Source organism: Salvia miltiorrhiza, chromosome 5 (genome assembly GCF_028751815.1).
Source record: "Salvia miltiorrhiza cultivar Shanhuang (shh) chromosome 5, IMPLAD_Smil_shh, whole genome shotgun sequence".
Classification (NCBI taxonomy): domain Eukaryota; kingdom Viridiplantae; phylum Streptophyta; class Magnoliopsida; order Lamiales; family Lamiaceae; genus Salvia; species Salvia miltiorrhiza.
The window spans coordinates 25,296,223-25,313,231 of record NC_080391.1 but is presented as its reverse complement, the minus strand read 5'-3'; positions in this window follow the sequence as shown (position 1 = coordinate 25,313,231).

Sequence of the window (17,009 nt, the reverse complement as noted above, 5' to 3'; positions counted from 1 at the left end):
TATTCACACCTCTACTACAAATGACTCGAGCTAAATACACCAACTATAAAAGTGATTCATATCATTTTAATATTTATATGATCAAATCGGTTATTTAATTCACATGTCATATATTCTACATATATGGTTCGAAGTGTTCCAATTATATAAACTTTATATTATGTTTTCATAGTCTATACTAATCAAATAGAGTATTTAATTATGTATTCTACATATATGGTTTGATATTTATTTTGAAGTGTTTCAATTATATAAACTTTATGTTATGTTTTCGTGGAAATTAAATTATTGTAATTCATAAATTGATTTGTTTCATGTCGTAAACCTCTATGTACTCATGTATGTATTGGTGGGTAGTTGCTCAAGTCAAGTGCTGAATTGTTAAACTTGTCTATTATTTATTCGTTCATTCATTTAATATTATTAATATTTCTAAAAGGGAATGCTTGAAAGAGTGGGAAAGTTAGAGCAAAAGTTTGGTGGATCGAGTGGTGGGCTTGACTTGCATGGAAGTTGGAAATAGAATTAGAAATTCACTGATTAAATTAGGCTTCCAAATCTTAGGTAACTACTAAAATACCCTCAATCTCCTTTTAATAAATTGGATCTGCTCTCCTTTTTGTCATTTAATTGTGAATTTTAGCCGCAAGATCATGCGATGCAAATTTGATGAGATTAGAATTTATAAACTACAACTCACAAGCTAGTTAAATGGTCGGTCAAACCAATTGCGAATTTGTAATTCGCCATTTTCTTATGTCTCATTCTATCAGTCTAAATAATACTCCCTCCGTCCCAAAGGAAATGTCCTCCTTCTTTTGGGCACGGTTATTAAGGATGCATAATCTGCCTAATCTAGTAGAAACTGAAATGATGCATAATCTGTCATTGAATCATATATGCTGCCTAATCTAGTAGAAACTGAAATTTCCTTAATATTCTACTAGATTAGGCAGATTATGCATCCTTAATAACCGTGCCCAAAAGAAGGAGGACATTTCCTTTGGGACGGAGGGAGTAGTATAATACGGTGCAGAGAGGGAGTTTTTCCACTCGGCCCTCACAAAAATATTTGAAGTTTTTGTGTGAAGACAAAATTATTTCAAATAAGGTTATTGTATTTCGCTTTAATTTGATGAGGGTAAAAAAGTCAAAATATTTTCTTGGTGTGTACACACATGTAAGTGGTTGTACACCTAAATTGAACCCTTGAAGGGCATATTTGTCTGCTCAACTCGGCTTCGGTTGGAAGGTAAGTTACAAAACCACGATGCATTCACTATATTTTTTTATTAAATTAACATTCGATACATTAATAATTTTTCAATATAATACTCCCTCCCTCTGCCAAATGAATATTAATTTAAAAATGACACGAGTTTTAAGAAATTGATTAAATATGTTTAAATAAAATAAAATTTTCACTTTTATTGTGAGTGATTTACACTTAACCAAAAAAGAAAATGAATACTTATTTAGTAGACGGACCAAAAAAAATACATAAAATACTTATTTGGTGGACGGGAAATAATTTTCTTGGGGTCTTGATTTGAATTGAATATATAAAATTATTTTTAATAAATTAATAAAATATTAATTTTTCTCATCAATATCATAAATACAAATCTTCTAAGATTATAAAGATTATTAATTGGGATAATTTTAGTAAAATATTACTCCATCCGTCTCACCTTACTTGGCCTAATTTTTTTTCGACACGGTTATTAATGAGAGTAAGATTGCAGTGTAAAGTATGTGGGCCTATGTCTTTTGCAGTAAAAATTTATTACTAAAAAAGAAAACAGCCTAAGTCAAATGGGACGGCCCGGAGAGGAAAGTAGGTCAAGTGAAGTGGGAACAGAGGGAGTAGTAATTTATTATTGTTTACTTTTTTGTTAAAATTTAAGTGAAAATGATTTTAACTCTAACTTTTAGCACAATATTAATATGTGATAATGGTGCGAAATAGTATTCATTGGAGATAGTGAAAATCAATAGTTGTCCACTCAACATTATTTCAATAAAATATAGCCAACTTTTAGTGTTTTGGTTGAAATTACCCTTGCTCTTTTGTCTTGTTCGGAAGCGTTCAGTTGGTGAGATTGAATTAGCCCAAGATTACCCTAGATTAACTTGACCCGAAATTAATTTTGTCATAGCTAGGAGGTAGGCCAAGACTCATAATCCAAGATTATCCTACATGGCATTATATCGAGATTGAATATCGGGCCATATCCACCCAACCGAACAAGATATCATAAGATTAATCTAATGCAATCCTTCAAATCGAACATGCCCTTTGTACAAAAACACGAGATCTCTCTTTTTTCCTAACGTTTGCAGTCACTCCTTCTATCTCTAACTCTAGTTCCTCCAATGCGCCTCTGAGCTGCTCTGAAGCCCTAATCCTCCAATCGCCAAATTGTTATTTTTCTCTTTTTTGGACGACCTCTTTTCCAATGTCACATGTACGCCGTCGTTAATATCCTTTTCTCTAGATATACTTTTTTTCGAGATTTACAAGAGTTATGAGATGTAAAAGCATATCTAAGAAGATCTGGAACGAATTGAACGAATTCGTAGCATCTGTTACAAGATTTGTTGTGTTAGTCGGCCAACGCGGTCATTAGCACCACTCATAATAGGTACCTGCGCCTAGAACATGGATTCACTAGCAAAAGATCCCTAGTGGTATCCAGTTGAAATCATTGTAGATTTAGTTCGGACATTAGTTAGATTTCATTTTATTTTGTACTATTATTTTGTGAAATTTGTACTTGTATTTATAATTGGATTTGTTGTAAAATGAAGAAGATGAATAAAATGTTGTTTTAAATTTGTGTTATTTCAAATTATTGCTATTGTGCAGTATTTCAAATTTATGTCATGCAAGCACATGGGATGAATGATGTGAATATTCTATTTCACACAATTTGTGCCAAGGTTTGTCGCTCTAAGTGTTGGAACAAATGGTATGAAATGACATATTCGTACTATTCATCCCAGATGTTATCGTCCTAATGTTGGATTAAATTTTACGAAATGACAAATTTGTTCCAGTTGTCTCATAAAAATAATGCAATTTGTCCTAGTTAAACTAGCATTCGGCACGAATGGTGCAAAATGAAATATTAGTACCACTCGTGCCAAATACTTGGCGCGATAGAGATTGGGACGACTTGTACAAATATGTCATTTTGCACACCATTCATCCAATCTCTGTAACGCTAAGTGTTTAGTACGAATGGTACGAATATTTCATTTCACATCATTCGTGTCAAGGTCTGTCACTCCAACACTTGGGATTAATGGTGCAAATATGTCATTATGTACCATTCTCCCCACAAAAAATGACGCAATAAAACTACTATAGACTTGCAGTTTGTTCCAAAATCCAAATATAATTGATGAACAAAATTTGAATCAATAATTTCTTCATTTTTCAAACAATACAATTACAAATCATATGACCAAATAAACGTGAAATGATACAATTCTCATAAACGCGAAATGTTACAATTCTCACAACTAACACAAAATCTAACTTTCCAAAATTTAATCTTCATTTTTCTTCACGTTTTTGCACTGGAGGAAACTGTCGTGCAAGGGCAGCAGTGAATAATTGGGGAAGGCTGGAGATTGTTGTCTTTTTCACCCCCAATCTTACGCACATAGCATGGATGAAATGGATTCGTTTATTCGTTCCATTCATTCCACACATATGCAGGACATATCTTGGGGCGGTTGACAAAAATGGTGCTAGTGGCTCCATTCGCACCAATTGTACCAGTCCTTGCCCTGACAGATCCTGGTACAGACGAAATGGGTGAGGATAATGGCCGTGTTGGCCCCTTCCATTCATCTGGGTGACACGACAGATCTTGAAACGGATGGTACGAATTCATACTATTTCGTTCCAGATCTTCTTAAATCTGAATTTGCATCTCATAAATCTCGTAGATCTGGAACTCATAGAACTCATATTTCATTGTATTCTAATGGCGGTGACAACAAAAATCGGGGAGAGAGATAGAGAGCAGCGAGAAATAGATTTTGGAGTAAAGGTTTTAGCGGCGCGGCGTGATGATTAGGACTTTAGAGCGATGGAGGCGCCACAGAAGAACAAGAGTTCAGATAGGGAGATAGTGCCAAAGTAATGGGGAGAGAGAGAGAGAGAGAGAGGATGTGTGTTTTAACGTACAAGAGAGGAGGGGCATGTGCAACCAAAACACTTAATTTTAATTATAATTTGTTGAAAACTGTATGACTATTAATTTTTATTATTTTGTGTGATTATTACAAAAATAGTCTCCACTAAAAAACTAGATACATACTATCTTGTGTATTTGGTCTGATACACATGATTATTTCTTTCCATATATTTTAGATGAGATCATCCATTGTATTTTTTGGGATGATTTTAAAAATATTGTGTTTTGCTTATGTCATAAGTTCTTTCATCAATATGCAGCATTTGAACGTATCTAAGTCTAATATATTAATTGAATAGCTAGATTTAATATCTATTAAATACTTGTGCACTTTTCTATGTTATTAAATTAAAGTTGGTTGAATTTTTATATAATTTATAAATTTAAGTTTGTTGAATTGCAATTTTTATGCATGAAACGGGTCTTTTATAGTGAATATAGTTGCATACAGTATTGATACATGGTTAATGTTTAAAGTCTTGAGTTTAAATTTATTGTGACATGATTTTTAAATTATTTATTTAATTATTAATTTACATATAAAGAAAAGCCCAAAGAATATCATGATAATTCCACATATTATATATGTTGTTAGATGATCAACTAAAAAAATTCATTTAAAATTTTCGTTTTCTACAACTGTATATAATCACATGTATAATCACTGATCATTAATATATTCGAGGCATTTACTTTGTGTAATTGATTAGATGTATTATTAAGTATTTTTCATCTTTAAAAATAAGAAATTTTTAATTATATTATTTCAATACAATAAAAATCAAGTAAAATTAATTTACATGATAAAAATAATTAAAAATTTTGAGATAAAAATAAATTATTTTTATTATTTTTATCTATCAAGACTAATTATGGGAAGCAAACGCTCTTTAATGTAACTACGTAAGGCCACCAATCACTACCAAGTACCATTAAATATGATGTTTATAATACGAGATGAAACTAAAATCCAAAAAAAAGAATTAAAAAGTAGGTGCGGACTGATAAATAGGCTGACATAATTGACCTTCAAACAAATAGATTTGTCATGGCCTCATGAGGAAATGCATGCAATTGTCAATAAAAACAAAAATAAATAATATCAGTGAATGGACAAGAAAAAACGAACGTAAAGTAAATATGTAATTGTATAATTTTTATTTAAAAGAAAATAGAAGAGTATATAAATAAATTCAATTAGAGAGTTAAAATAGTTGATTAAAATTTTAAATAACTAACTATGATTCACGACACCACACTGGAATGTTGACCTTTTTTTTTTTTTTTTTCAATTCTTGTCCTATTTTTATTTATTTTTATTTTAGATAAAAATACAAAATATATCTTAAATGAAAAACTAGTAGATGTTTTGAGTTTTACCAAATTAAATGTTTTATTTATATAATTTTTTTAAAGACGTGTCAAAAAAATTTCTTAACTATTTTTTTCTTTTTTTCCCTTTTCATTCTTTATTTCTGACATTTTAATTTATTATATTACGCATTCCTATTTATTTCATGTATAAAATTTATTTATAGAACATAATAACATTATTGTATTAAAAAAATTTGCTATTACCAAAGAAATAAAAATATAGTCCTATTAACTCTCTAAGTGATTCGAGCTCCCAACTTATTGGTTGGAGGGAAACATCTAACAACAAGTTGTTCATCGTCGCAATAACACTACCATCAAAAAACATCAAATTATATTGTAATTTATTTTTAGTAGAAAATTATAAACAACTACATTACAAAAGGACAATGTCTATAAACGTCCTTTAATATAATAGTGTGTCTATTTGTGTTGAGTTGTTTATATTTTATTTAAATTAAAGAATATTAAAACAATTATAGATTAAAACCTTAAATAAACTATGAGGAGTTAACTAATCAAAATACAGAATACTAGTGATTAAAAGTTAAATTTTACACTATTAGATTAGATTAGATGTTTCATATGAGAAATGTTTTTATTTTCCATTTTTTCAGTATTACTACTATTTATGATTTTGGTCAAAAAGCTGTAGTAGTTTGAACATATGAAAATTATAGGAACAAATTTGCAAGTCGGAAAAGCTATTAGTATGTATACAATTTGACCAAACCTTTTATATTCCAGTGTACAAGTTTTACTTCTTGGTCAACTATGTCACTGTATTAAATAGGCCTATAAAGTCTACTCGACTCTTAATTTGTTTTCCATAACCGAGTTATTAGGTGTTAGAAATTACTCCGTAATTAATTAATTAATAAGGGTGTGTTCTTTATCATGAGAATAAGAGAAATAATAAAAAATTCTTTTTTTCCTATGCAGAAGAGAATTTTATCATTTTTCATTCCTCTTTAAAAAAAAAAAATAGGTTTGGTCTTTCCTAAAAAAATGGCTATTTTTGCTAAACTTCGGCGAGCTTGGATCACTTTACAAATAATTATAAGTAATAATTTTTATAAGGAAATAAAATTAAATATTATGGCTGAATAGATAAGACACTAGTCACACTACATTCAATTCATAGATATTGTGTTTATCGTTAGAAGGCGTTTTTGTGCTTTGATCTATATCTTTTTACCATTTATCTATTCATTTTATAGGGAAAAGTTTTATTGAGAAAGATAAATATTTAAAGAAGTGAGAAACAATCTCATCCATTGATCATGATCCATCAAACGGTATATATATATATATATGCACTAGATTAAATTTTAATCAATAAAATGGAGAAGTAAACAATGTTATTTGATAAATTTTGATGCAATTAATTTGACTTGAGTTAATGATTATTAGGGATGTAGCAACACGCATACAATCTCCAAAGTACATTAATGTCATAGTTCCTATACAGCAACAAGTTAAGTGGTCACGCCTACAATTAGGTGTAATTTATTTTCCTAAGGATGTTTTAAATAGATGTCACCATCATCTTAAATATATTATGTACAAGCACCATATTGTATTACTGAGCAAAAACATTGGGATTACAAGACAAAAACGATCATGCAAAAATTTACAAGGCAAGAAGAATATATAAGGTGGAAATGGACGTTTAACACAAGAAATATTTATACGTTATGAAATATATAAATTATATCAATTTAAGATTTTATTATTCTTATGTCGAGCATTAGTGCATTATCCTTTAACAACTTCTCAAATTACGACAGTTGAGTATGTCGAGTATTAGTGTATTTTCTAGAAATATTTGACCTCTGATGTTAAACTGATCGACTCATGTGGTCGAGCATGTAGAGAATTAGTGCATTTACCACAGATGATACACGCGCTTGACTCACATTGGTCAACAGAATTCACGATTCGAATAATATAAAACATTGAGATGAAATTAGGTATTTTATAGCATGTATTTTTTATCTTTTAATTTTGAAAGTAGGTAAAAATCACATTAACCCAAAAAAGTACTTGATAACTTTGGCAAGTTTTTATAACATCTTATTTGATTATATGAAAAGTCATATTTACAATTAAAGTTTGCTATTAAGAAAAGTTTTATTTACTAAAAAAGTCTTACTTACTCTTTAAGATAAGTCTTATTTGATTTTTTGAAACGTCTTATTAATATTAAATAAAAGTCTCATTTACGAATACATTTTTTAATTTCTTCTTAAGAAAGTCTTATTTATTCTTAAAAAAAATCTTATTTGATTTTACGAAAAAAATTAGTATTTACATTCTACCAAAAGTCTCATTTACAAATAAAAAGTCTCCAAGTCTTATTTGCTATTAAGAAAAGTTTTATTTGATTTATGAAAAAAAAAATCATTTCCATTCAAGCAAAAGTGTCATATTCGAATAAAAAAAGTCTTGAAAGCTTATTTTCTATTAGGAAAAGTCTTATTTGATTTAATAAATGTTAGGTCCGAAGGGTCTCGAATAGGTGTATAGGGGGGGATACACCTATGGGCTATTTTTCTCCTCTAAAACAGAGGGATCTCAAGATAGAGATCAAAACGAAACTTTACAAGCAAACTAAGACACCTGTTAACAGAAAGGAGTTTTGACCAAACAGGGTTGACGACTGATACTGAAAAACTCTTCAGTAAGGAGTTATCAGTTAAGTCACTGGAACTTAACTGATGCACGTTAAGGCTTCAGTCGAGTTTGCTAAGACAGAGATGTTACAAGTCTTCCTGACTATCAGAGGATAGATCAGTCAGACTGATAATATACGCAGCAGAAATAAATTTGTTTCGTAATAGCATCGGTTGAACACGTTGTTAGTCTTAGGTTTCTCTTTGCAGTTAATCAGAATTCAGTTTATCAAATGTAAGAACACAAGTATGAATGTAAAACTGAAAGCTGTAAATAACACAGAGAATTTTACGTGGTTCGAAAAATACTTCCTACATCCACGGTCGGTTGATCAGACCAACAATCCACTCCGCAAGTGCTTAACTGGTGCACTGCAAACCGAACCGTGTGCTTGTCGGGTGCACACAACCGTACAACTGAAGATTCCACTCTTCAGTACCAACACTTCACTCACGTTGGATTTCTCACTCCTAGCACGACCTTGCACTAGGATCTCACGGAGTCAGAGTACCTTCTTGAACTCCTTTTCACTCAAACACTCGATTCTATCTCGAAGGGAGGTTTGAAATCCTGCCAACTAAACTTCAAAGAATAAGTTCTTTGGAGCTAGTTTAACCTAGGCTTCTGGGTGAACAGAGGTTTGCCTAAGGTCTAAGAGAATGTGTGTAATCAGCAGTGACTGATTTTTGGCTTTGGAATTCTCTTCTTCGATTCAAGCTTTGGGGATGTTAAGCTTTTGGCTGAGAAACTATTTTGGCAGAGTTTCAGCTTATGTTGTTGAATCGGTGAAGATTGAAGTGATCCTCGAGCGCTATTTATAGGAGAGGTCTTGAATAGATCCGTTGGCGGAGAACGTCTTCAAGATTTCTTCCGTTGGAGAGCTTTTCGAATTTGGGCTGAGGCTTCAATCTTCGAGGTTCCTTGTTCGGTGAGAACGGCTATGTTGAAGAGCAGGAGATGTGACGTCTCTGATAAAGTAGCCACCAAATAGGAATGACCTCTGCAGAGAGAGATGATCCTGAGATCTCTGCATTTAATGCGGCTGTACTTTTGGAGTACGTGGCTTCCTTTGAACGTTGGAGGTTCAGTTTGAGGAAGAATGTTTAACTGATACTTGACTTTAGTATCAGTCCGCTGAATCCACGCGGCACGCATTAAGTAATCAGTTCCGAACTGATTCTTCAACTGATACTTCAGTTGGTATCTTCAGTCTTTAGTTCTTCAATCCTTCGTCCTTCAGTCTTCAGTCTTCAGAACTGCTAACTAAACTAGAAACGAACTCTAACACTTGAGTTCAAAAGGTTCTAGTCTATTACAATTAAGTCTTATGGATTTTGGTATCATCAAAACAAGGATTAGGATATTCCATAAATTTCCCAACAATAACAAGTTTCATTATGAATAAAAAATCTGAAAGTTTTATTTGCTATTAAGAAAAGGTTTATTTGCTCTTAAAAACAGTGTTAGTATTTGATTTTATGATTATTTATTTTTAAGCAAAATCTTATTTACGAATAAAAAATATTATTTATTCTTAAGAGAAAGTCTTATTTAATTTTATGAAAAATATTATTTAAATGTGGCACAGTGCACACAAATTTTCGTTGAAAAATAAAATAAAATTGTAAATAAATGTGTTTCAATTGAAGATCAAATCTAGAATCTCTTTGGGGAAGGAGAGCGGTGAAGTTTGATCCCTAGACCTCATTGTTTGTAGACAGGAGTTCACAAAGCTAGAATCTAGAATCTCTAGATCGATAAACCAATGATTATCTAGTGGGCCACGAAGCTTTTATTGACTATTATTATAAATTTTATTTATCAAGTGAAAAAATAAATTGTGAAAAATATAAATAAAAGGAGAAAACATCTTATTCATTGGGCCTCATAATCTTTGTTGATTGTTATTATAAACTAGCACACGCCCACTCGTGCGATGCACGATCAATATCGAAACTGAACGATATTTTAAATAAATAAATATGCATGTTAAATATATACTATAATTTAAATATAAATCTAAATCTAAATAAAAAATTTAAATTATCCACGATATAATTTCAATAAAAAACACGAATTTGAAAATATATAAATTTTCAATTTTGTATTTTCAATTACCAATTAATTGATTTTTATTGATAATAAAAAGAAATTATAAAAGAGAAAGGAGAGACAAAAGATGAGAGAGAAAAAAAATAATTTTGTAACTTTAATTGATAATAATAACTTATTCGTTTTAAATTTATTTTTTATAATTTTTATTTCAAATTAAAGATCTTTTCGTTATCTTTAATTTAACATCCATGTTGAATATCTTTTTATTAAGGGAAAATTGCACCTAAATACACAAACTTTGCCAAAAATTCATATTTGACGCGAAGTTAGGATTTTACATTTTAATACACCAACTTTCGTTGTTGTCCAAATTTGACACGACTTAATTCTTAAAAATTCAAAAAACAACCTTTTTTTGTAAATAATTATACAAAGACCCACTTATATTATAATTTGGGATATTTAAACCGAAACAAGATATTTCCTTATGATATTTTCTTCTAAACCATTTTAGGCGCGGATCAAAGATTAAAAGAAAACATCATAAGGAAATATCTTGTTTTGGTTTAAATGTCTCAAATAATAACATAAGTGAGTCTTTGTATAATTATTTACAAAAATGGGTTGTTTTTTGAATTTTTAAGAATTAAGTCGTGTCAAATTTGGACAACAACGAAAGTTGGTGTATTAAAATGTAAAATCCTAACTTCGCGTCAAATATGAATTTTTGGCAAAGTTTGTGTATTTTCACGCAATTATCCCTATTATTAATCAAAGTTGGCGATTTTTATAAAAGAATCAAAATAAAAAAAGAAAAATGAGGAGAGAGAAATTTTGGTGGGAAAAAGTAGCCGTTATACTGCTCTTTTATATAATATATAGATTATATATATAAAATGGGGTGTGGTTCTAGAGAGAACTACATTATTTGTGAGAATGTGAAAACCTTCAAATCTAATTCATCCACTGTAAAAATTAATGCACTAAAAAAAATAAAAAAAATTGCTCCATTCAGGATTCGAACCCAGGTTCTACATTCATCCAACAAGATGATGCATCCACCGTAGATTTTGATGATCGAATGGCTGAAAATGGTTCTCCGTTCTTTTTTTTTTATTTAGTGGTTATATATATATATATATATATAGAGAGAGAGAGAGAGAGAGAGAGAAAGAGAGAGGTTCAAGAAAGAACCACTAAATAAAAAAAGAACCACACCCTATATATATATATATATATATATATATATATATATATATATATATTCTCACCGTTAATATGGTATTTTTTTTCTAATATGAGAAGTCCGCAACTATTTCATATAACTTGTATCTACAAATTTACCAACTCCACCACAAAATAACTCAAATGAAATGAAGAACACCAATTGTTTTGTTACCTAATAAGACGGTGCTTGTGATAAAACTTATGAAAAATCATAAATCGCGTGTGCGTGTGCGTGGGAGGGAGAGAGACTTGACACTAAACATCATCGTCATATTAATTCCAAGCTTATACATTTCCCGGGCCACAAATATTTAAAGCAAAGTTAAAGCGTCTACCGAATTGGCGCAAATAGTTGTTACGTCATACTTATATGAACACAAAAAAAAAAAAAAAAAAAAACTTATATGAACACAAAAAGAGTTGGGGATCAATAACAACATCAAAAATAAGAATAAATCTAAAATTTGAGATAATCAAATTTTAAGGTTGATATGTACTTAGAGCCTCATCTATTTTCAATTTTTCATATTCTAGAGAAGGCGAAAATTTACTACATTAATTGATATGTTATTTGTACATAATAAGTAGTTTATTCGTAGATTTATATTGACTTATTCGCTATTATCATTTTTCATAAAAATAACTATTCCTTATATATAGGTAAAATGATCAAGTGAGAATCACATATTTTCGTGAGAACGGAGAATCATGAACAAATATATAAAATATAGGATTATTTGTCTGTAAATCCATAACGTTTTTACGAAATTGGTTTTTGCTCCCAATTTAAAAAATCTGTTTTTAAATACATAACTTTTCGTTTTTGTCCGATGACCGATTTTTTCTCACGTCGACGCCGAAAATTACACGGTGGCAGCCGAAATTGATGCGGTGGCAGCCGAAAATTGATACCTAGGCCAATTTATGACATGTGGAATATAATAATAATAATAATAATAATAATAATAATAATAATAATAATAATAATAATAATAATAATAACAAAACAAAATCCCCCAACCCCATCGTCTTCTTTCCCCTTCCTCCTTCCCCCCACCCGCTGCTGCCACCACACGCCGGCACCGCTCCCTGCCTTCACCACCGGCGGCGCCTCTCCTCCGAAAATCGAACGGCGATGGTGGTCTGTTGACTATCGACGCCGAAAATCGAAGTTTGAGGGCAAGGGACGAGAAGCATCAGAAGCGGCCGTGGATTTTCTTTGCGTTGCTCATCTGTGTGTGCGCGTCGGGTGATGAAGGAGGAGAGAGAGCATAGGCGAGGAGAGAAGGGATGGCGAGGCGGCGGCCGTGGCTGACAGCGGCGCCTATCGCCGGGATAAGAGCCCTGGTTTCTATCTGTTAAATCGCCGCGCTGCCGCCCTGGAACTTTTGGTGGATTCGACGACTGTTCTCTAGTGTAGATCGATGCCTTACACCTGAGCTCCTCTCCCTCGGTTTCGGAGTGGGCTTTTGCGTTGCTCCCCGAACCAGTGACGTGGGTTTGGGGTTCTTCTTCCTTGTCGAAACGAACCTCCCTGACATTGGGGACACTTTTCTGGCGGCGGGTGCCACAGAGATTTTCCCTCATTCGCCGTCGCGTTCTTTAATTTTGCACACCGACGTGTGGGCCTTTTGCTAGATTTGATTTAGCTGCTGCACTTTATTTCTGCGTGTGTTCTTGGTGTGTAATTGATAAGAATTGGAGAGAAATGGGGGATGTTATTGATTCTTGGGGATGTCTGAAAAGAAATTTGAGATTCTGTGGTGGGGAGGGGGGCAGCGAGCGCCGGCGGTGGCGGGTGGGGGGAAGGGAGATTAAGGTTTGGGAGTGGGAGAGATTGGGGAAGATGATGATGTGTGTTTTTTTATATTTTTTTTCACATGTCAATAATATGCCTATGTGTTTTCGACTGCCACTGCATCAATTTCGGCTACCACCGTGTAATTTTTGGCGTCGGTGTAAGAAAAAATCGGTCATCGGACAAAAATCAGACAAAAACGAAATGTTATATATTTAAAAGCATATTTTTTAAATTGAGAGCAAAAACCAATTCCGTGAAAACGTAATGGATTTACAGGCAATTAACCCTAAAATATATAAACAAGAGAGAATAAGAACGTGAACAGTCAAATACAACATGCATACAAGATCCGACCATCTTTTGTTCATTTATTTTATGTATTATAATTGTTCGCGATCTGACTATCTATTGTTTATATATTATATGTGTTTTTTCATGGTTCTCCGTCCTCACTAAAAGATGGGGAGGGGGGGGGGGGGGCGAGAGAGAGACTTTGAAGGGGCAAAGAAGAATGAAACTTTTACAATCCATATGACAATGAAGTAGGGGAAGTTGAGAAAGATGAATTGACTGAGGTTGGGGGAGGATTTTTTTAATAATATTTTTATTAAAGGTGAATATATATTTTTAATTACATGAAAGTGGATAATTTTCATATGTTCTTATATGGGTTAATAGCCGAAAAATCCATGAGAAATTTCCATTTTCTGGTATATATCACGACCCTTTAATTTGACTTCTAAATACATCAATTTATAATTGGTTCGCAATTATCCCATGAATTATAAATTCACCCAAATCAAAGCTGATTTGGCAGTCGAAATGCCTATGTGGCCACCGGAATTGCCAAATCACACGCGCGCACACACACTCCACTCTCTCTCTCTCTCTCTCTCTCACAGTCAGATTCACACATACACACACACAGAGAGTCGCACCCTTCTTCATCCACCCCGGCAAACTTTCCCGCCTACCCCCGTCGACGGCCCCACCACCACCTGTTGCTACCATCGCCGCCTTCCTCTTCAAGGCGAGGAACACCCTCCATCTTCTCCAAAAAAGTCCAACAGATCTCACACAGAATACAAACCAGTGAAGGGCACCCCCCACCCCAAATCGACGGCGGCGACAACGTTCTCCCTCGTTGTCCCAACGATAAGCCTCCTCCCAAGCTCCATCGACTGCAAATCAAGAAATCCCAAGCCCCAAATTAATAAATCCCAAGCCTCAAACGGCTCCAGAATCCCAAGAACCTTCACCGGATTGTTGTTGATTTCTGTACCTTAGAACCCACAAGGGCCTTCGCTGTTGTTAATTTCCACCGCAGACCCTTCTCCGCCGCCCTTCTCCCCGGAGCCACCTTCGTCGGCCGCTGCTGACCCTCCTCCGTCGCCCTCCTCCCCAAACCCTCATTCGTCATCGGTTAGAGCTCCGCAGTCGATACCATCTCTCAACCCCCTGCCCCCGTCAACCAAGCACTATTTTTCCTGACTTTGCCGAGAGGCGGCAGGAGAAGATGCGGCGGCACCGGGGTGGAGGAGTGGGAGGGTTTCCGCAGGGGGTGGGGTAAGGGGAGGGGGCGCCGAGGTGGAGGAGCGGGAGGGCCTGCGCAGGGGGTGGGAGAAGGGTTGAGGGAAGGGGAGGGGAAGGTGACGTGGATGAATTTAGGTTTTTTAATTTATATTTAATTCTAAATTAAATATAAACTATTTTTAATTAATAATGAAATGATGTCGTTTTGTTTAAGAGATTGACACATCAGTTCTAACCACGTACTTGCCACGTCAGTTTCGATTTCGCCGAAGTCCTTCGCCGTGGGATAATTGCGAACAATTTATAAATTGATGTATTTAGAAGTCAAATTAAAGGGTCGTGATATATACCAGAAAATGAAAATTTCTCATGGATTTTCCGGCTATTATCCCTTTTTATATAGAGTGGATTGTGAAAATGGTAACTTTCGAATAGTAAAAATAAAAAATTATTCACTAAAATAAAAAAAATTAAAATTCAATTCATCATTTCACTTATTTTGTCTATAGTTATCTCTCTCTCTCTCTCTCTCTCTCTCTCTCTCTCTCTCTCTCTCTCTCTCTCGTGACACATGAAGAGTATGGCGACAGGGGTACAATTGTACTCCTAATTCTTTTTAAGTAGTACTCCATTCGTCTCGATTATAACGTCTCAAAACTTTATATTATGTATTAAAAGTATTTTCATCTTATTTTGTACCCCTAACATAATCGACCCCACCCAACCCTCCTTTCATCTTCTTTGGGCTTTGGGTTTTAACACAACTTAAAAAAAGGTGGCTATGAATATTAAAAAAGATTAATGTCACATCCCAAATTTTTGAATGAATGCTCTTGAATTGGGGGTGACAGAAGGGAAAATGAGAAGTGGAAAGGAGGAGGAGGGGGGGGGGGGCAATCATCTCAAAACATAACAGGAATGCATGAAGTTCAATCAGACTCTGAAAGTTCAACTAGTTTACCAAAGCATGTCACAAGTAGAGTTCAAGAGATGCTTGCGAATAATAAGTTCGTCAAGCAATTAGGGAATTTAAATATAAGGTTGATAACAGTCATGTTTCTATGGTTTTTAATGTTCATATGATGTTAATTTTATAGGAAATTGAGTGTTGGATGACTGTTTTGTGTTTATATTGTTTTATCTTGTGAAATATGATTCTTGCTTGAAATTTGAAGGAATTTACAGGAATCTTGAGATCGAATTTGAAAATATGATCTGAAATAGAAGTTGTAGTTCGTCTCGAGAGGAGTTCGTGAGTGCAAACGGATTACAAATTGGAGTTCGGACGAAGAAGTTATGGCTGAAACAAAAATGTCGCCCGCAGTAGTCCAAATTTGGCGACCCACGGGAGTTGGTCGTCGAATTCGGTGGTTTTGAAGAAGAAAATCGGCGACCTAAACGGCGACCGCCGAGTTGGTCGCCGAATTCTCTATTTCAGTTTTGCAGTACGAGTTTCAGAATGGGCGGGCGCCGATTTCGGGTGTTTTTCAGCACAAAAACGACAGTTAACTCGGCGACCGCCGAGTTGGGCGGGTTTGCGAGTTTTTTCATTTTTTAGAGTTCTTCTGGGCTTCAAACTCTGTTTTTTTTTTACCCCGATACTATATATAGGTCTTCTTTTGACCTATCTAGGGTTCCCAACTTTAGTTTTAAGTTCTATAGCTTTTATTTTTCATTGTTTTTCAGTTTTTAGAGCTTGGATTGGATTTCTACAAGGATTGAAGATTCAAGATCATTCTTTCGGTTTTATTTAATTCAATTCTTTCAATTGCGTTCTTTTTATTAATTATGTTTATGTTTTATTTCATTATGTCTGGCTAGGTTTTTAATATGATTCTAGGGTTTGTAAATAGTTAATTAGATTCATGTGATTTATTTGTTAATATCTATTTGCCTTCCAGTTTATGATTCGTAATTCCTGGTGTTTGATTTCTTGTGGATTATCTGGCCAATAATTTGCATGTGTAGCTATTCGATTTGAGACCTAGCGGAGATAACTGTTTAGCGGATTCAGGAATGTATGATATGATCTTAACCTTGAGACCTAGCGGAGATAGGTGGATCATAGAGAGCTATTCTTATGTGCTTTTGGGAGTTAGTAGATTTTCTTGAGACCTAGCGGAGTGTAGGCA